Source organism: Toxorhynchites rutilus, chromosome 1 (assembly GCF_029784135.1).
Source record: "Toxorhynchites rutilus septentrionalis strain SRP chromosome 1, ASM2978413v1, whole genome shotgun sequence".
NCBI lineage: Eukaryota > Metazoa > Arthropoda > Insecta > Diptera > Culicidae > Toxorhynchites > Toxorhynchites rutilus.
In genome coordinates, this window is record NC_073744.1 from 124352039 (window position 1) to 124374721 (window position 22683).

Below are 22683 nucleotides of genomic sequence, written 5' to 3' on the forward strand. Positions count from 1 at the left end.
CAGTATGTAGATTGAAAATAAAACACAAAGCGAAAAGCGACGAACAAATACCACAATTTATGATATAAAAAAAGGTCAGCAACTCGAAGAGCTATAAGTTCATGGAAAGTCATAGAAAAAAAATCTAAACACAATTGAAAGACCTTCCGGCTGAAATTCCCACTGGTGACGGCTACCGACTACAGTTAACACCTTTCTACAGAGCCCTGAAAGAAAAACGACCAGAATGAAAAAACAGACACGACAAGATAATTTTACATCATCACAACGTCAGATCTCATGTTCATTGATCGGTCAATAAATTATCTACAAGAGAGAACTGTGAAGAGCGGGCCCGATCTCGTGAATCAGCTGAAAAGCAGCGTGACCCTTTTCGAATTTATTGAAACTTAGTACATATGATGGAAACTACATAAAAACACAATTTTCATTATCATATGACCAATTCATATTACCATTGATTTTCTATTCAAAACCATTCATCGTTCTAACACAAAATCCAGATGTCTTATTAACCCTTTATGGTCGTATTAAATTTGGGCATGGATGTCGTACTGGTCGGAATTATTTTTCCTTGAAAAAACAATGATAAATACAAGATTATGAAAAATAAACATTGTTTTTATTTTTTTGTAAACTTTGTATATGTGTTAACCAACCAATGTGTTTTGATGTGGTGTTTTCATATAAACATTATATTTTATAGTTCGTCTTCGTGTGAAATCTTCCGAAACCCTCTCCAAGATTAAATCGTATGAAGTATAATCAACACATAACTTTAGTTTTATTATCCGTTGAATACGAGACACTTTTGCCATTGATGTAATAAATGTGTAATTAATGCCAGCAATGTGTATCCGAAAAGATCAGAACTTTTCTCTTTTAACACACAAAGGTTTTTTTAACATGAGATCATTCAGATTACATAATACACTTATGCACACAATTATTTTGCTCTTTGAAAACAACAACTTCAAAATAATTTAAATCAGTAGATACTCAAATAATGATTTCTGTGGTCCGAGATTATCAGAACTTTTCGCTTTAGAAGAACAAAGATTTTGTCGCTTGAGACACTTATGCGATTACTCAAATGGAACACAAATTTCTACATTACTCGAGAAATAATCAAGCAGTTGAAACGAAATTTGGCATGTGGAGGTTTTAGGGTGCAATAAATGTTTCTATGGTGGTCAGATACCTCTCCCTCCTCTCTTAGGAGGAGCTGCCATATTATTGAAACACAAATTTCTGCATTACTCGAGAATTAATCAAGCAAAGGAAACCAAATTGGGTATATGGGGTTTTTAGGTTGCAATAAATGTGTTTATGGTGATTGTACACTCCACCTCCTCTCTAAATGGGGACTGTCATACAAATGAAACACAAATTTCTACATAACTCGAGAAATAATCAAGCAAATGAAACCAAATTAGGCATATTGAGATTTTAGGGTGCAATAAATTTTTCTATGGTGGTTAGACACTCCACCCCCCCTCTCTAGAGAGGAGCTGCCATACAAATGAAACACAAATTTCTACATTACTCTAGAAATAATCAAGAAAATGAAACGAAATTTGGCATGTGGAGGTTTTAGGGTGCAATAAATGATTCTATGGTGATTAGATACTCCTCCCCCTCTCTTAGGGGGGGGGCTGCCATGAAAGTGAATCACAAATTTCTGCATAACTCGAGAATTAATCAAGCAAATGAAACGAAATTAGGCATGTGGAGGTTTTAGGGTGCAATAAATGTATTTACGGTGGTTAGACACTTCCTCCCCTCTCTAATTTAAGGGGGAAAGGCTGCCATACAAATGAAAGATTAATTTCTACATAATTCGAACTAACTAATCAAGCAAATGGAGCCAAATTTGGCATACGAAGGTTTTAGGGGACACGAAACGTTTCTATGGTGAATAGACACTCCTCTCTCTCTTTCTGGCAGTCTACCATACAAATCAAGCATACATTTCTGCATAATTCAAGAACTAATCAAACAAATCCAGCCAAATTTGGGATGTGAGGGTAAAGCATTTGCATTTGGGTGCGAGAAATATAGAAATATAGAAATTCCACTAACATTATTTGCACTATAAAAAATGATTGTATCTCGAGAACGGTTAGTCCAAGGATGAAACTTTGCATTTAATTTTTCATGTATAATCTTAATTCTTAATTGATTACAACTTCACAAAGTATTAAAATTTCATAAATTTTCAAAAATTTCATGTCTCTATTTTGGTTAGTTGAAAAAAATAAAAATACCGAAGGAGGTTGTTTTGAAATATAAAAATTTTTAATAATATATTCAATTTTTGAATGAGATTTTTTTTTTATATATCTGTATTATAGTGATTTTCAACTCATTTGGCTGGTTCGTCACTTTTACTTCCATTTTTGGAAGAATGTCGGGAGTGAGAATTGAACTCGTGACCTTCAGCGTGAGAGGCATGGATGTTACCACTACGCCAGATCGCCTCCTCAATGAGATTTTTACGATGTTACGTTTTTTTGAATAATGATTCAATGGTTTTGAATACGCCCTTTAAAAAATCAGTCGTAATTTAAATTGGTCATATGATAATAGAAATTGCGATTTAGATCATTTTCATCTCAAGTTATTAGTAAGTTTCAAATAATCCGTTAATTCATACTTGTATACTAAGGTGCCAATGAATGTATGGGAAAAAATCGACCCTAAAATTTCAAAAAGTTACCCTATACAAAATGTTTCCCACCTCGAAAAAACACCCTATGCCAAATATCAGCTCAATCGGACTTAAGGGAGAGTGGCGCAAAGCGGTCAAAGTTTGAGTTTTTTTTGAAAATCGAAAAATCACCCAAGGGGTTTTCGAAAAAAGTTTTTGATGCCAAATGTCTTAAAATTGCATGAATCGTCGAGATCTAATGTCATCTCGAAATTATTTTTTTAATCAAAAATCGACACTGGGAAGTCCCAGAGTGGCGATTTTTGACAAAAAAATTTTTTCGAGATGACATTAGATCTCGACGTTTCATGCAATTTAAAGACATTTGGCATCAGAAAATTTTTTTCCGAAAACCTCGATTTCCACCCCTTGGGTGATTTTTCGATTTTCAAAAAATTCGAACTTTGACCGCTTTGCGCCACTCTCCTGTAAATCCGATTGAGCTAATATTTGGCATAGGGTGTTTTTTCGAGGTGGTGAACATTTTTTATGAGGTAACTTTTTGAATTAGAATTAGAGATTACCATTTTCATTGACACCCTATTGTATACCTAATATATATTTCTAATATTGCACAATGATATTTTCTTGAACTACGGTGAAAAGTAGTTGGACGAAAAAATAACTCGGAATCATTTACTTTCTTTTTTTTTGCATTGATTTGTGTATACGTAATGTTTGAAAAATGTTGAGGCAGTAAAACTCTATTGACGTGGGACTACATCTAACCGGAATAAATGATGGATAAAATGAAGACCTAAACACAGAACATGCAGGAAAAAACTAAAGATTCCGAATGACTATAACTCGAACATTTCCTAATATATTGGAAAGATGTTTGCATCAATTGATAGGAAATATTTCTGCGCATCTATCACAATCAATAAAATGTTATTTCTCCTGAAATAAGTAATTGAACAACTGTAAACTAACTATATAACTGTGCTATCTAAACGCCCTAACTGCCCCGTTTTGATTGGTCCGATTCACGGTTTCCCCAACACAGCCATCAAAACCAAGGTGCCTGGGGAAATTGGAATTACAAAACCGGATACGAATGAATCATTAGATTTAAAGTCTCCGTAAACGAAGGAGAAAAAGAAGAAGAATCGCAAAAACATGCAAGTTGGGAGAACTTTTGTTTCCACCGACATATCATAGATATAACCCATCCATTTTTTTCTTTGGAACCTATTGACTCTACGGACTGAAGATTTTCTTGTTTGTAACGTGAAGGATGAATATTCTCAAGCCTTGTATCTGTTTTGTTAATAAACGTAACGGTAAAATAATATTTTCCCGGTCAAAGTGCACTTTGAGAATTTTTGTTAAATTATTCATTTGGATAGGTATTCTAGTCTAGAAATGTCTCATATAAGAATTCAGCCATTCCAGCTATCTGCTATCTGCACAAAAATCTGAATGCACTCCAGGAAGGGTATAAATAAACAGTATATTCAAAGCAATAATTGGAGACTGTGATGTGGTTGTATATGTGGGAATACGTAAGTATATTTGTATCATCACTCCTTGCGATCGTCATACCCACAAATGCATGAAAACGAAAGTTACGAATCGTTAATTTCGAAGGTAAATTTTGTAGTTAGTGTGCGAGTGTGCGATAAAGTGTTCCAAACTTACGTTTGCGGTGCGATCATTATTCATTGAATTATTCATCATAAAAGATGAAGGGATAATTTCAAAAACCTCCTGAAAATGTCGACTTCGTACTCTGTTCCTCTAATATTTTTGTCGAGTTTTTATCTAAATGAAAATTAAAATTGAAACACTAAATTTTATACAAATAGATGTATTCATCATGTACTTGCAATATTAGAATGAAATATATTTTATTTTTTGCACAACTTTTTTCAAATTTTCACATTTTAACAACTGAACATCACACCGATCAAAATGATTGGTTTGGTAGAAACAGTTCTAGTAATAGTAGTTCTAGTGTTAACATTAAAACTATTTCATAAAAACGTCAAATGTTTCCTGATTTGGTACCCTTACATTGTTGGAGTAAATGACTGAAGGGGAGAAATGAGGAAAAGTGAAGAAGAAAGAAACAGAAGAAAGAGAGAAATGTGGCAGAAATTGTCAAAATAGGATAATACGAGAGAGAAATAGAAATAACGTGGAAATTGTATAGAAAGAGAGGAAACGAGCGAGAGAACATAAGAAAGGAACAGCGATTTTAAAAAATAGAAAGAGTTAATCGGAAGGAAATAACTCTCGAGCGTTGGCGTTTCTCCACTGTCAACAATAAAAATAACAGCAATAGCTTTCGTTCAAAAGAAAAAGCCAACCGGTAATCTATCTATCTATATATCAGTGCCACAAATTATCAAAATCTGTTCACGAATGAAGACATTAGCTTTTTCCCAGTGTCGGATGAATTTTCTTCTGTTAAAACTCAACGCCATATCTGTCATAATGAGTATAACACAAGAGTCGAGACTCGTGAACTTTGTCTGGTATATTGAACGAATAGAGCATGAACGAATTTCGGAAAGCCTGCATTCAGGCACTTCCATTACTGTCAATAATTTCAGGTGATTATCACGAACGTTAAGTTGATCTTCATCGCTTGCAGTGAATTTCTATTGAAAACGCGTTTGATTTCCATATCTAGAAACAATGGAATCCGGAGAAGGCAACATTAGCTTTCGTTGAGCGTTGACCGTTGTGCGGTTGAGCGACATCTAGCGTTGAACGGCGTTGAGCGTTCCGTTTCTGTTTCCGTTTCTTTTTCTTTTTTATACTGTATTATAATGACTTTCAACACTTTTTGGCTGGCTTTCCACTTCCATTTTTGGAAGAATGTCGGGAGTGAGAATTGAACTCGAGATCTTTACCGTGAAGGGTACGGTCCGTTCCCGTTTCCGTTTCCGATTTATATGATCTTTTACTATCGCCATTTTGCGATCTTAGTTTCTAACACTTTCTTTATCTAACTCCATTTCACTAGCTCCATTTTCGGTCTCCTAGGGCGGTTTTCAATGCACCGGAAGCTACCGGAATACGACAATCGACTTCCGCTGTTTAAGCCCTTCAATCCAATACCCATATCGTAGGGGTTTTATATGATTGCTAGTCATTCCATATTTATCGACTCTCGCTTGAGCAGTAGGTTGTCAATACAAGGCAGGCTGAAATTCGCCGCATTTGAATGCCGTGAACGTGAATATTTTCGGCACTGCTATATATATAAAAATCGATTTCTGTCTATATGTCTGTCTGTCTGTCTGGTTCTTATGGACTCGGAAACTACTAAACCGATCGATATGAAAATTGATATGTAGAGGATTTTGGGGCCGGGAAGGTTCTTATGATAGTTCGAGAACCCTCCCCCCTCTTTAAGCTGGGGTTGTCATACAAATGAAACACAAATTTCTGCATTACTCGAGAATTAATAAAGCAAATGAAACCAAATTAGGCATATGGAGGTTTTAGGGTGCAATAAATGATTCTATGGTGGTTAGATACTCCTCCCCTCTCTCTTAGGGGGGCTGTCATACAAATGAAACACAAATTTCTGCATTACTCGAGAATTAATCAAGCAAATGAAACCAAATCAGACATATGGAGGTTTTAGAGTGCAATAAATGTTTCTATGGTGGTTAGACACTCCTCCCTCTCTCTAAGGGGGATGGGCTTCCATACAAATGAAACACAAATTTCTGCATAATTCAAAAACTAATCAAGTAAATGAAACCAAACTAGGCATATGGAGGTTTTAGGGTGCAATAAATGTTTCTATGGTGGTTGGACACTCCACCCTTCTCTCTAAGGGGGAGGGGAAGGAAACACAATTTTCTGCATAATTCAAGAACTAATCAAGCAAACGGAATCAAATTTGGCATGTGAAGGTTTTAGGGGGCAAGAAACATTTTAGGGGGTTCAACACTCCTCCCGCCTTTCTAAGGGGAGGCTGCCATATGAATCAAACACCAATTTCTGCATAACTCGAGAACTAATCAAGCAAATGGAACCAAATTTGGCAAATGGAGGTTTTAGGGAGCAATAAATGTTTTTATGGTGGTTTGACACTCCTTTCCCTTCTCTGAAGAGGGGGAGGGGGAAGGGTGCTGAACAACTCGAGAACCAATCAAGCAAAAGGAATCAAACTTAGCATATAGAAGTTTTAGGGATCGATAAACGTTTCTATGGTAGTTCGACACTTCGCCCCTCTCTCTGAAGGGGGGCTCACATGCAAATGAAACACAAACTTCTGCATAACTCGAGGACCAATCAAGCAAATGGAGCCAAATTTGGGATGTGAGGGTTTTTGAGTACGAGAAATGTTTCTATGATGGTATGACACTCTTTCCTCCTCTGTAAAGGAGAGGGGGTTCCATAAAAATAATGCACATATTTCAACCAAACATGTGTTCTACAATTACATATTGACAAGCGTTGTTAGTCCATTTGATGCCTGCGGTAACGAAGTTGATCTTCGTTCAAAAGTGGAAATGGATTTTAATGTGATAAAACGCACTTCCATATCGTCTTCTATCTATATAAATAAAAATGGATCGCCGAATGTGTTGATAAGAGCAAAACTAGAGAAAGGAATTGTCCGATTTACGGCTGTCTTCATCCTATCATATTTTTTGTCTCAAACATTTATTCCATTTAACGGAGAAATATGGTAGTTGGTAGAAGTACTGAAATTTTATATGTACATAGATTAGAAGATCAATCAATAAACAGTTCTGCGATTGGACCCATGAACGTGCGCTTAGTAGGAAAACGTGGATGTGATAACAAAAAATAAATTTTGGGCGGGACGAAGTTTGCCGGGTCAGCTAGTAATTAAAAAATACATAACATAGGTGAACGAATTCAGGTTTTTCCTTAGAGACTTTGATCCTTCTGTGCTTGTTCTACGTTGAATGTAAAATTAATACCTTTACGAATAACATATTTTTGCTAATTGAAGTTTGCTCGTAATAAGCGCAGGTTTCGACCAATGTTCGATTCTACGAACAGTAATTTCCCGGAAAATGGAAGATGGGAAAAAAATAATTTTTGAACATTGGGGTCTATTTAGCATCAATAAGCAAAATTACACCAATGGCTTTCGTCAAAAAAAAGCCTTGGTCGTTAATGGGTTAATTGCTGAAATTGTTCCGAAGGCATTTTATGAAAATTAAAATTATAAATCTATAAGGTTTATTTACCTCGAAATCAATTCGTCTTTTTTGAAAGACGGTTACCGAAATGTGATGAGCCCTTCCATAAATCGCCGTAATTGCCGTCATTCAATTACGATCCCAAGTATACAAGCCAAGTATACAAGTCAAGTTGCGATAACAATTATCGGAATGGACGGCGGCTTAAGAATTGCTACTATCTACCACTTGTTAAAATGTCAGGAGTTGAGTGGGCGTCCATTTCAATTAGGGTACTCTCAAATATTGGGCTTGTCTTCCGCAGAGGTGTGCGCCTCACTTTGCAAAATTGCTGCCATTAAAATTAGAGCGGCAAGCCTATAATGAACCCGAATGGATGTTGTCAGCATCATCTTCACGTCGGCCAGACATGGCTCGCAGCGGCGGGAAACAGCTATCAATTTGTGTTGCCATTGTTTTACCCTCGATCAGATCGAAATCGAACAGCAATCGGCGTGTCGCGGATCATTGGTTCATTGCATTCACTTGTGGTCGACCGCGGAAAAGAAGATTGATGGCGGGCTTCCAGCCCTTCAAAGTAACGATACTACAACCTGTCATCAGATCTGCCGATCTGGAGATAGAGACAATCGATTGTACATGCCATTAAGGGGATTGGTTTAACCCCGAAGAAAGGTGAAAACAATATTGTAGCAAGGAGGAGAAACTTTGTTTTGTAGTGCAAAACATATGTCCAATTACACTATGTAAAAAAATTATACACACCCCCTATTGACTGTTTTTAGTCTAGCTGGCATCTTTTAAATGGCAATGAATAAAACTCAAAAAACAGTATGAACTTACTCGTTTATTATTTGACGTTTATTTAGTAACATAAAAACATTTCAAACTGATCTCATACTTCAGAAGGTAAATGTTAGAAAAAATAACAAGAGAAATCAACACCAAAAAATTAAACACACCCTTAGATATTTGCGCATTTAAAATCGTGTGTGGTCTCCTTTTGCCTGGATTACGGCCTGGCATCGATCCGGCATGGATTTCACAAGCTTAAAGAAAACGGATGGCTCGATTTTGTTCCATTCATCAACGATGACCTGTTTTAGCTCCCCCAGATTCGTTGGGATTTGTTCTCGAACTTTTATCTTGAGAATGGACCATAGATGTTCGATAGGGTTAAGGTCTGTAGATTGAGGAACCCAATCCAAGACCTTTATTTTATTTTTCTCAAGCCATTGCGTTACTAGTTTCGAGGTGTGTTTAGGATCACCATCATGTTGAAAGATGAAATTCCGAGACATCTTCAACTTTCTGGCACTGGTGTGGAGGTTACGTCCCAGAATGTCCAAGTAAACTTCGTTTGTCATGATCTTGCCAATGAATTCCAACGTTCCGCAACCATTCCAGGACATAGAACCCCACACCATCACTCGTCCTGCAATATAACCTATCAATAAAGCTTCACTCTTTCAATAAATATTATTCAAATAGTCATACCTCCTCGGTAGGTCGCAAACACTTCAAGTTCAAACGATCTCCTGGTTTTCTCCATGTCTGAATGATTCCGTCAGAGCCAAACAAGGTGATTTTTGTCTCATCAGACCACAACACATTAGAGGTGGGCAAAATGGTTCTTTTTATTGAGCGGATCAGAGCGGTTCCGCTCACTAAGGTGAACTAGCTGTTTTTAACAGCTCACTCGCTCTTTTCATTTCGCTTGATTTTTCTTAGAGAATTCGATCAATTTAGTAAAAAGCTTAAGAAATTTATTGGTATTACTGTTAAAATGTTCAATTTATTAATAAATGGTTGAAAAGTATGTTTTGAATATATTTTAAGTTAGATTTACATTTAAAAACATGATCTTCGCAACATTCTTGGGAGATAGTGCACTTCGCCGCTCACTAATGAGCTGTCCCGTCTTCGAAAAGATTCGCTCACATGGAACAGACGTAGCAATGATGCATAGCCTGGTAAGCATAATCCGATATAGATTTGGGTAGACATGTTTCCTTGAATTCCACCAGGCAAGCGGGTCTCCATGTCTGGATAAATACGGTTGGTTGGTATTTGTTCAGTTCCATGATGCAGGCAGTCCTTGGATCTTGTGTTGTTTGTACTTTGCTGATGGTTTCGTCGAACTGCTCCCAAATAGATGACTTAGCAGCAGAAGGCTGGAGCTCAGGTTGTTGTTCCTCATACGTTGCAGTACAATTTTGTTGCATCTCTTGCAAAAGAGCTTGGTATGTTTCGTTGAACATCGCCTGGTCAGAAAAACCTTGTTTTTTAAATCTTGGGTCTAGAAAAATAGCTTCAGCGATAAGATCATTCGATTCTCTATCTCCAAATCGTTTTACAAGACCACTATGTAACTCATCAACCAGCTTTTTGACAATTGGTGGAAGCGAATCGGATGATTTCTGTTTCAGTTTAGTTTGGTCAATCATCATCCGTGCAAGTACTGCACTTTTGGACAAGGTGACGGATTTTTCAGCAGATATTTCAACAGTTACTTCATTGAAAGTACGAGGAATGTCCATGCTTGACTCGATGATTTACCAGTCTTCATTATCCAGCGTACAGCGTTTCGGATCCAGTAAGGCCAATGTTGAAATTACAGACTCTTTATTCACCATCATTCGCTCTAACATATCAAATGTAGAGTTCCACCTCGTTGGAACATCCTGCTTTAGTCTTAGAGTCGGTTTACCAAGCTTTTCCTGCATTTCGGTCAGTTTTGAGGCAGCATGGCTACTTTTTTTGAAAAATTTAATTATAGTCTTGCACTTATCGACAACTTGTTGTATGGAGTTTTTAATCGTGCTCTGCACAACTAAGCTCAAGGAATGTGCAAAGCAGCCCAGCTGTCTCATGTTCAATATTTTTGCTGCTGACTTCATATTGGAAGCGTTATCAGTAACAATTACAATCGTTTTACTTTCAATCCCAAACATACGAAGCACATCACTCACCCACTTCGCTATATTCTCACCGGTATGCCTTGGCGTGAACTCTGAGCACTCCAGCAGGTATGATTTTAACGTACCATTTTTATCAATAAAATGTGCAGTGAGTGCATAAAAACCAGTGTTGGTCATGCTGGTCCAACCGTCACAAGTTACACAGACAGCCGGAGCTTCCAGCACCTCTGATTTTACTTTTGCTACCAACTCATTATAAGTAGCAAGCATAAGCCCATTAGACAAAGTTTTGCTGCTTGGAAGTGTGTAGGACGGATTAAGAAGATGTATAAACTTCTTGAATTCCTCATCCTCAACAATTGAAAAAGGATGGAATTCCTTACAAATCATTTTTAATAGCTGGATGTCAATAAGCCGGCTTTTGTGAGGTGATATCGGTTTAACGATCTCGACGAATTGTGTCATCGACGACTGCGGGATGAACCGCGTAAAGTTTGACCCAGAGGTACTAGTGTCGGATGTCGTTGCAGATTTTCGGTCTTGATTGCTGGGAAGAGGTTGAGTTTGTACATCACCTGAAGTTTCAACAGCTTCTGCTGCGGGTTCAGAACGTGGTTCCGTCTGCTCTTTCGATGCACCATCTACTCTTTTCAGAGGAATCATGGGGTGCTTCGTTTTAAGGTGCCTCTTTAAGTTGCTTACAGATCCCGCAGACATAGCGACACGGGCTTTGCAGTACCGGCATTAACCTTTACCGTCTTCCTTGGAAAAATGGTACCAAATATCACTCTGCGTTCTTCCTTGCGGTAACATTTTGGCTAAAAAAAAGAATAAAGATGATTACTAATGAATCGTGGTCCGTTTTTCTATTTAAGCTTACCATTCAGATAAACGGAATATCCAATTTAATTTTACGGAAAAAACAGCAGAGCAAACTCAAGCGTGGATACGTACCACCAAACTAGGAGATTGAATGATTTTGCAATTTCATTGTTGACATAAAAGCATAATCCGAGCAATAATCAATGATTTCGGTTGTTTGTGTTTGTGGGCAAACCGTCCCGCTCTCAATACCGCTAGGAACAACTCTCGTTCGCTCAATTTTCGCTCGCTGCCACGGTCAGTAGTCAGTACTCAGATCAGTGGATGGAATACATACAGCAAACAGCACGTGACATGCGCTTGCAAGCGCTTTCGCTCTCGCTCTCGATCAGCTCTATCTTGGTCGTTCGTATGCCAACTTCCAACGCCCAGCTCCCATTCAGGGATCAGGGGTTCTAGTTCAGTAGCTCGCGTGTAGTGATCCCCGATTTTTGAAATGAATCGTTCATCAGCTAATCGAATACTTTTCATCAGTTTGTTATTCGATACGATTATTCGCCTCAAATAATCGATTAATCGATTAATCGTCACACTGAGAGAAATAATTTGTTAGACTGATTTTCTCATTTGCGAGAAAGCATTCTGGAATCAAAAAAGTGTTCATTCTGCCTGAAAATCAATTACAGTAGAACCCCGATTATCCGCGGAATAGTCGGGCTAGATCACCGCGTATAACGAAAATCGCGGATAACGCAATAAAGGGCTAAACGTGAGGTGCAAGCATTGAAAAAAGATATTTTTAGCATGAAAACCATGTTTTATCAATACAGAAAATATTGAACTATCCATCTGTATGGTCGTGTACATCAGTGATCAGATAATGTGAAAGCCATGACCAAAACAAAAGAGCATGAGTCTACCACTCACTGACAAATTTCGGGAAGGTTTATAGATTTACTAAGGAACTCGTAGTCGCGGATCATCCGCTCGCGGAAAATCGAGGTTCTACTGTATTATCTCTTACTCTTACCTAAACTTGTAAACAAAGCTCAATTCGCGTTGACGGCATTGGGCTTCATTTACCAGTTTAGGGGAGCGTCAAAGATAACTTTTTTTTTTTCTCTGGGTTTGTATCGATTAATCGACGTAAATTATTCGTTCGCTTCGATTATTGGTTGCGCAGTATTCGTTCGATTTATAATCGATTTCTGTAGGAAGTATTCGATTAATCGATTAATCGAACGATTATCGGGGATCACTACTCGCGTGGCTTGGCTGGCGCGCGGTAATGCTAAGATCTTTTACATAGCTCTCGCTCGCGCTCAGCCTAATCAACAAATTCATGTATCAGTTTTTTTTCCTGAAGTGAGCGGTGAGTTACCGCTCTTTATAAAAGAGTGGTAGTTCGCTCACTCACTTTAAAGAACCAGCTCTTTAGATCAGTTCGCGAGCGGATCGCCCACCTCTACAACACATGCTTCCAGTCATCAATTGTCCAAGTTGCATGTTCTTCAGCCCATTTCAAGCGAAGTTTTATGTTTTTCTTCGACAACCATGGCTTTTTTTACAGCTACATGCCCTCCAAAACCCAACTCCTTTATTCTGTTCGGGACAGTTTGAGGGTGTACTGAAACATTGTAGAAGGTTTGAAGCTCAGCTGCCTATTTTAGAGCAGATAGTCGCCGATTTTCCTGAATCCTTCGTTTGATGAATCTGTCAATATTAGGTGTTGTTTTACGTTTTCGTCCTTGTCCCTTCTGGCGAGCAATTGTACCCAATCGTTTATACTTTTGGATGACGCAATTGTATTTTTGCACAAATTGACCATTTGACTCATTGTTCGGTAACCATTTCCAGATTCATGGTGAGAAATTATCAATTGCTTGATATTCAAAGGAACTTCGCGTCTTTTCCCCACCAAATCACAGAAAATGATCTAGACTTCCACTTTCAACTTGTTTATCGTTGGATGTTTACAAATCAAAACAAAGCTCTACCATCTAATGTCATTTGTGCATAATTGCATGCATAATTTTGCATAATTTTTTGGCATCATATGTAGGGATGGCCATGTTTATTTGCTGCGCCTGTAAATAAATACTGCTACGAATTTTTTTTTTATTCTGCTCATTTTGCTTTACTCAAAAGGGACATCATTAACAGCTAAAAGAAAAATTGAATAATAGGAGTGTGTCAATATTTTCAACAAAAATGCTGATACTATTACGAGGGTGTCTATAATTTTTTTACATAGTGTATGTCATTTGAAATGTTGAAAGAATTGTGAGTTTCCAGATTCTACTGAAATCGTTACGACACAGCTGAAACACATTTTGCCCAAATGAATTCAGACACACAACCAACCATTGCTTCTTCGGCGGTGGCGTCGGCAGCAGCAACGGCAGATTGGAATAAAATTAATAAAAGCAATCGCACGTGAGCAAAATTCATATCTCCGTCAGGGAATCCGCCATCAGGTACCTTTAATGAACGACAACACACGGTTGGGCACAACCCCGTACCTACCCTAAAGCAGCATAAATTCAATAAGCCAATCTATCCACACCTCTGGCGAACGCGTCGCCAAACTTTGCCGAGCTTCCGTGTGCACTTCATTCCATTAGTCATTAGTCTTGGCGAGCGACCGGATCTCCACAGCACCAAAAAAAAAATCCGGAAGGTAGCGACACAGAACAAAATACTAAAACGGAAAACGTTGATGCAAGTGGCAGAGCCAGAAAAGCAGCAAGCACACTTCCATGTTTTATTCAAATATTTGATTTTTCGAAATGAAATTAATCAAACTGTAAAAAGGCGAAAAGCGAATGTATTCCGAAGGACGACCTCACCTTACCTTTCCGTACCTCTTGCCGCCTTCCGGGATACGGATGGAATCAGAAACTTATTAAACTAAAATTTGTATGCATGAGTTTGCATGCATTCGAAATTACAGCAGGGAATTGAAAATCCATGTTGTGACATTCCACAGCAGACGCCGGCCCGCCGACTATTTGCTGCTGCCAAGATGCTATTTTTGTTTGCTCTCTTTTCTGTTTGGCTGCTGCTGGTTTTTTTTTTGCTCTCCATTTCTTCGAATGCGGGGGACAATTGCCGAGGCGATGGAATGTTTAAATAACTGTGTGGCTATGCCACTACCGATGGAAGATATGATTTGATTCCCATCAGCAGCAGCAGCAGCAGCAGCAGCAGCAGCAGCAGCAGAAGCAGCAGGTGGTGGTTTGGGGAAATTGCTTTAAGAACGAAGGGATTCCCCCAGGGGTAGAGGCAGAGAGGTTCTATTATTGGTTATTAGAAAGTCAATTGAACTTTGGGACGACGATAAATGAGATTGGATTACGCGCCATATAAATCAAACCTCGAACCTCGATCGGTCTCAATCCGCAAAGCACGTCTTTTTCCCGGTGCAAAAATGAATGCGGGATTATCTAGACATTAATTATTGCGCAGCCTTTTGTGGTATGCGTTGTTTGTGAGTATCATGGGAATGCTAATTTTTGCGTGCCGAACATCGATTTATCAAATGGACTCATTAATATTAAATATGAAATGCACGAAAAACAATGATCGGTAACCAACCGAATTCGCCTGCTTAAGTTATCAAAGTTTCCCTCGAATTAATTATTGCGATACTTAATATGTCCATGGTTGACATTTGATACCCGAGTGTGGATGAATTTATATTCAGTGCTTCGCATTTGACCGTTTCTGGTATTACCAATGTGTTAGATAAAAAATTTGCCATACAAATGAAACACAAATTTCTGCATTACTCAAGAATAAATCAAGCAAACGAAACCAAATTTGTCATGTGAAAATTTAAGGGGGCACGAAACGTTTCTATGGTTTCTATGAACAGTGCTGCGATTGGACTCATGAACTTGCGCTTAGTAAGAAAACGTGAATGTTTGAAAATATTACAAACAAAATAACAATAACAAAAAACAAATTTTAGGCGGGACGAAGTTTGCCGGGTCAGCTAGTAAAGTATAAAAACTAAATACAACAAACAGTTACAAAACAAAATTCATTTTTTTCGCAACTGGCACATTTTTTCTAATAGTATAATTTTTTCATAGACTTCAATTTGATATGTCAATCATCTGAATCAGTTCAACAGTTATAAATTTCTTTGGTGGAAAAAGGGGTAAAAATTGATTTTTCGGAACATCGGTTAACATAGAAAAATCATAACTCAAAAACAAAAAATCTCAGCTCTTTGATTTTTGGATATATTATGTAGAAGAGATGTTTATGCTACTCATTAATATTAAATATGAAATGCACGAAAAACAATGATCGGTAACCAACCGAATTCGCCTGCTTAAGTTATCAAAGTTTCCCTCGAATTAATTATTGCGATACTTAATATGTCCATGGTTGACATTTGATACCCGAGTGTGGATGAATTTATATTCAGTGCTTCGCATTTGACCGTTTCTGGTATTACCAATGTGTTAGATAAAAAATTTGCCATACAAATGAAACACAAATTTCTGCATTACTCAAGAATAAATCAAGCAAACGAAACCAAATTTGTCATGTGAAAATTTAAGGGGGCACGAAACGTTTCTATGGTTTCTATGAACAGTGCTGCGATTGGACTCATGAACTTGCGCTTAGTAAGAAAACGTGAATGTTTGAAAATATTACAAACAAAATAACAATAACAAAAAACAAATTTTAGGCGGGACGAAGTTTGCCGGGTCAGCTAGTAAAGTATAAAAACTAAATACAACAAACAGTTACAAAACAAAATTCATTTTTTTCGCAACTGGCACATTTTTTCTAATAGTATAATTTTTTCATAGACTTCAATTTGATATGTCAATCATCTGAATCAGTTCAACAGTTATAAATTTCTTTGGTGGAAAAAGGGGTAAAAATTGATTTTTCGGAACATCGGTTAACATAGAAAAATCATAACTCAAAAACAAAAAATCTCAGCTCTTTGATTTTTGGATATATTATGTAGAAGAGATGTTTATGCTTCAAGAAAAAATATTAAAAAAAACCGCGCTCCTTAGCCCGAAGCCATGAAAGCAATAAAAAAACAAATACAATCAATAATTACAAAATCAGAATCCAAAATTTTTACAAGTGTAATGTTTAATATAAGAAAGATTAGCTAATTGGCTTTAATTTGATATGTTGGTGATCTAAATCGCCCCAGCAGCTCAATAGTTATAAATTCTTGAAAAAAGTAGAAGGGTCTGAACCTGAAGGTACAGACGGAAAGTTGACGTAGGACTTTGAGGAATTGAGTTTTTTTTTGCTGTTCAGAAATCTCTAAATTCAACTTATTCAATACTCTAAACAGAAGGGTTCTGGATCTAGATGAACCATTCGTTATTTGAACTAAACTGAACTTTATACGGGTTTTAAGATTTGTAACGGTAGAAAGAATCCTGAACCATCAATTATTAATTCTTTCTATTTGCAATAGTTAACTGTTGAAGTAAACTTAGATAGATATTCCAACATTAACACGAAAAACACAACATTCTCTGATTTTCTTGTAAACCGATGATCATAAATGTACATAAAAAAATCTTATTAAGGGAGTATTCTATTCTAGAAATTTAAAAAAATAAAAAAAAATCCTTCATGTTTCTGTTTCTGTACTGTTTCTGTTTCTGCACTCAAGTATATACTCTAGAAAGGACTTATCGAAAATCATATTACTTACCGAGTTAGAGCCCTTTTTGGTGATGCGATATCTAACCTAGTACGGCCATAACAATGAACTTCAAGCGCATTTTTCTCGAAACTAGTTTTTTTCAAACTGGCGTACACGATATCTCAAGTTCTACTGAACCGATTCACGTCGAATTTATATGGATACAATCTGCAGGCATCTCTCTATCGCATGAACCTCTAAAAAACGATATTTTTTAAATTTTACTATTTAAAAAAACGAGTAACGTAAGAAGAAACGTTTTAAACTGCATTTTGTTTTTCAAACGGCCGCCATTTTGTCAAAAAACAAGTTTTTGACTTGTCCGAGATTCATGCGATAGCGGCCTCTTCACTGATTCAGAATCTGTTCGATTTTTTGTTTCAGATAACCAGAAGGGCTGGAATCGTGTACGCCATGGCACAACTTTTTTTTTTTGAACCCCGTCACTTCGTCAGCTCGTAACTGTTCTAGTTATGCACATTTTTTCTCCGTTCAATTTTTGTTTTATTGTTAAAAAATAGATAAACAAATAGTGATATAATGGATGGTACAAATATTCTTCGTTTTATTTTTGCGGAGCTCGAGAAAGCGCCCGAAATTTGTTTCTCTACACTAGAATACCCCCTTAATATAATCCTCCCTTCAGAAATTTTAATCGATCGGTCGCCTTTTTCTTTCGTTTATCCATGAATCGAGCGAGATATGATTTAACCACAACCTTCCTAATAAAATTTCTATCGACGTTTAACACTCCTCCCACCTCCCACCTAAGGGGGGACTGCCATACAAATGAAGCATACATTTCTGCATAATTCAAGAACTAATCAAGCAAATCCAACCAAATTTGACATATGGAGGCTTTAGGGAGCAATAAATGTTTTTATGGTGGTTTGACACTCTTTTCCCCTCTCTAAAGAGGGAGGAAGGGTGCTGAACTACTCGAGAACTAATCAAACAAATGGAATCAAACTTAGCATATAGAGATTTCAGGGATCGATAAACGTTTCTATGGTAGTTCGACACTCTTCCCCCCTCTTTATAGAGGGGCTCCCATACAAATGAAACACAAATTTCTGCATTATTCGAGAACTACTCTATGGTGGAACTCTATGGTGGTTCGACACAACTACCCCATCTCTAAGGGCATGAGAGCTGCCATACAAATGAAACACAAACTTCTGCATAACTCGAGAACTAATCAAGCAAATGGAGCCAAATTTGGGATGTGAGGGTTTTTGGGTACGAGAAATATTTCTATGATGGTATGACACCTCTTCCTCCTCTGGAAAGGAAAGGGGGTCCCATAAAAATAATACACATATTTTAACCAAACATGACAATTGAAAATTTTCGGAAAACTCTGAAGGAAAATGGGAAAATTCGAAAAATTCAATTCGCAAGTGTTTTACAATTACATATTGACTGATTGATTGTTGTTAGTTCATTTGATGTTTGCGGTAACGAAATTGGTCTTCGTTTGAAAGTGGAAATGGATTTTAATGTGATAGAACGCACTCCTATATCGTCTTCTATCTATATAAATAAAAATGGATCGCCAAATGTGTTGATAATAGCAAAATTCGAGAAAGGAATTGTCCGATTTAGGGCTGTCTTCATTCTATCATATTTTCTGTATCAAACAAACGAAGTTATAGCGAATGCTCCCACTTAAAAACCCACTTTGAAAAAAAAATAATTTAATTTCGCTGGGCGTATAGAGATTGACCTTGTTAACTACGGGTCAGATGTCATATGACTGCGACGCGCAACCGAAATTGAAACACATATCTCAAACAACATTATTTCAACTCATATTTTTGCGTCAGCCAAATTGGATTTTTGATATTATGGATTAATTATAATAACAACATAAATAAAGGTGTGTCATAGATCACAAAAATGTATGCATCAATTGATTAGGAATATAATAGCACAAAAAAGATTGTTTTTTTAAATGAAAAAATTAATAATTAAAAAAAAAAGTGTTATCTAAACGGGATACAATATTACGTTATGATTGGCCCAATTCGTGTTCCTCAAATTGTGCCGATCAAGGGAAGCGATTAGTAATAGCGGGACACAATTTGACTGCATCAATACTACTGCGAGAGCAAACGTAGCTATCCACCGCGCATATCATTCTATCCACATAAAATATAAAGAAGAGCAATTCCACGCTAATTCAGCCGAAAACAATAAATTTTGACGCGACCCTTCGATTTTGTTGAAACTTGGTACTTATGATGAAAACTATATAAAATCACATATTTCATTATCATATGACCAATTGAAATTAAGACTGATTTTAAAAAAGGGGATGTTTATAATCATTAAGCTTTCTTTCAAAAAATCGTAACTCAAAATCCAGATGTCCGATTAAAATATGATGTTTGACAAAGTTGTTGGAAAATAATAAACTATTTAGGGAAAATATTATTTTAAATGTACTGTTAAAAAATCTTATTGAAAAATTGAATTTAATATTAAAAAACTGTTATATCTCAAAACAGACAACCCGACAGACAGACAGACAAACGAGCAGATTAAGCGACCTTTGTTGTTTCGGACACAGAAAGATTCTGAGAATTTTCCTCAGAGAAGATGTAATATTTATACGCAAGCGAAAGCTTACTTACTATGCAAGGGTGGAGTTTACTTCGCAAATATTCTCTTTTCGCTATCTCACTTCGTTGTTTCTATTCTAGCGGCTGCATAAGTTGCTCGTTATTGAAGGCACACAAATGGACAGAACAAATGTATGGGGAAATGGGAATGCTTCCAATTTTCATCAATTTCAACCATATACAGACTATAAGATTGTAATGTATAGCATATCAAACAAATCTTAGAAAATTTCCGATTCGATTAGTATGCAAATCGTTAAAATCCGTTCGCAGCACAAATAGTTATTACCGTAACTTTATTTCATAAAAACGTGACCTGTTTTCTAATCTGGCACCCTTAATGAAAGACGTAGTCCTATGTCAAAAGCTAGACTAAAATCACCCAAAATGGCTTGTAATTTGCCTCATTTTGTCATGTCTAAAATAGCTTCCGGCATTCGGATGGACAAATTCGGATTACGTTTTATAAACCACTCTGCTGATTCGTCCATGATTCCTGGATGCAATTGCAAACGTAGTTTGTCGGTGGAGTCTTACCCGCATTGATTAGTATTGTATTTTCGTCAATATTTTTGGAGTAAAAATTAGAAAACTTCATCGCTGATAAGATAAACCTAAAGAAAAGTGACGGTAAAACATTCATGTAACGAAAAACACCCCAAAAAATTATTCGATAACAATGAGAACCTTATTTTCTGCAGACGAAAACTTACATCGAGTTGCTCTATGTAGAATACTTTTTTGTATTTGTTTACAATTTTAATAGAAAACCAGCTAGGTGTACACAGTAGGTGTCTAAGATATTGATACACTGAATTGCAAGTTTGTATACCGTTAACATTTAAAATAAAAATGTAATTTATTAATTATACATGGATGTCCGTCTTTCCGGGCTTTCCCCTACTAACCCTAAAAGCTTTTCACGGTATGAATTTTCTTGTTATTATTTTGTTTTACCACCGGTCTTAATTTTTGACGCGTCATTTTAGTTGTTAAGTATGCTTACAACGCATTTTTTTAATGAATGACTATTGTTTTAACTACAGATGTTATAATTTTTTTTCGAACAATACAAATGAATGATTATTTGCTGGTCTCCGTAGCCACATTGGTTGCGCGTTCGCTTAGTAACCGATCGATCGTGAGTTCAAAACTCAGGGCCCTCATTGACCATCTTTGTGTTGTTACAGAATAACTACGTCCACGCAACAATCATCAGCGATGGAGATCGATCCACGGTCGAAATAAGATCGATTCATCCATACAACTGCTCTGCTCTGCCAGAAACATCGGGCTACTGTTCTATAAATAACTCAACAATGATCAATCAACTGTCTCCGCTGTCCGGTGGTCCAACTGGTGGATAATGGAAGAACAGAAAGAATACTCTTACGCCTAAATGGCTACTGTGTGAATGTACCATATGTAATGGTATAGAAAGAATACTGGCGAATGGCAACTGTGTAATGTGCTAATTATAGGTATGATAACCATGTGACATGTACACGATTAAAATTCGGCACTGTTACAGCTAAAATGCTAATGAGCCTTAAATAAATAAATGGGATAAAAAAAAATGAATGATGGATTGAAGCACTGGATTGGATTTTTTTTTGCTTCATGTTTTGTCCGACACTGTACATTACATTTGACCCCCTTCTGAGGGGTGAATTTTGGTCAACTTTTATTTAATCGCAGTTCAGTTCATTATTAAAGAACATACAGGGTAACTTCGATATAACGTACATTTTACTTTCAAAATTGTACGTTGTATCGAATTGTACGTTATATCGAAGCATAATAAAGAACTCTGAAACGTTGCTCATATTACTTTATTGTGTTACTGTTTGAATAAGGTTCATGAATAAATTCAATTGGAAGACGAAGCCAACTTTTTTCATGATGTTTCCCTACGTTCTGTTGATTGAAACTTGTTTCATTTAGAACCTGGAATCACAAAACATTGTATTTCGGGATTGGTTAAAGTTGCAACACAAGCTGTAGTATCAAAATACAGATAATTTATTGTTCTTTCAGAAAAAAATATGGATAAAATTTTTTTTTTGAACTTTGATAATGTGTACGTTATATCGAGTGACGTTATATCGAGGGTACGTTATATCGAAGTTTCCCTGTATCTACATAATCAACAGTGCGTTCCACTCTAATTTACTATGGTTATTCAATAAAAAAAAATCGAAAACTTCTTTTTTTGACCCATTCTCAACCCCCAACGACGGTATGCAAAGTTGCTCAAATGACCAATGCATTTACACCCACAACGTTTTACTGCAATCTGAGATGTCGCTTCCAATGGCTAGTAGAGTTGGCATCAATAGTGTTAAAAGAATTCCTGCGGCAACTCTCGGTCGAGACAACGATACCTCATATCCATATCCCTAACCTGACCCGTCCCACAAAAATTGTTGCCCCTCTAACCTTGAGTAATCGGTCGAAACCTGCTTAACATAGATTTTAGTTGAAATTCTGTATAAACAAATCATGAATTAGTGGCTCCGCAAAGCTCATGCGATTGAGCCTTACAAATAAATTAATTGAAAAAAAAAATAATGTTAAAGGAAGATCAACTTTGATTTAATCGCAGTTCAATTCATTATTAGAGAACAGATCTGTTTTGCATCTCTAGAAGCTCAGAAAAAATGAGCGATTCTACAGTTATGAATCTAATTTAACACAAAGCTCAATTTGATTCAATTCTAAAAACCATTCACTTAATTAACTTTAATAACTTCACTTTCTCGCTAAA

The 22683-nt window shown here is 36.7% G+C and overlaps 2 protein-coding genes across 3 annotated transcripts in view; one reads left to right on the forward strand and one right to left on the reverse strand.

The window, feature by feature from the left end:
- LOC129761275 (uncharacterized) overlaps positions 1-22683 on the forward strand; it is a 543642-nt gene that overhangs the window by 164470 nt on the left and 356489 nt on the right. The window lies entirely within an intron of this gene.
- Positions 1-22683, reverse strand: part of LOC129761280 (uncharacterized) — a 237918-nt gene that overhangs the window by 143098 nt on the left and 72137 nt on the right. The gene's annotated exons all lie outside the window — the stretch shown is intronic.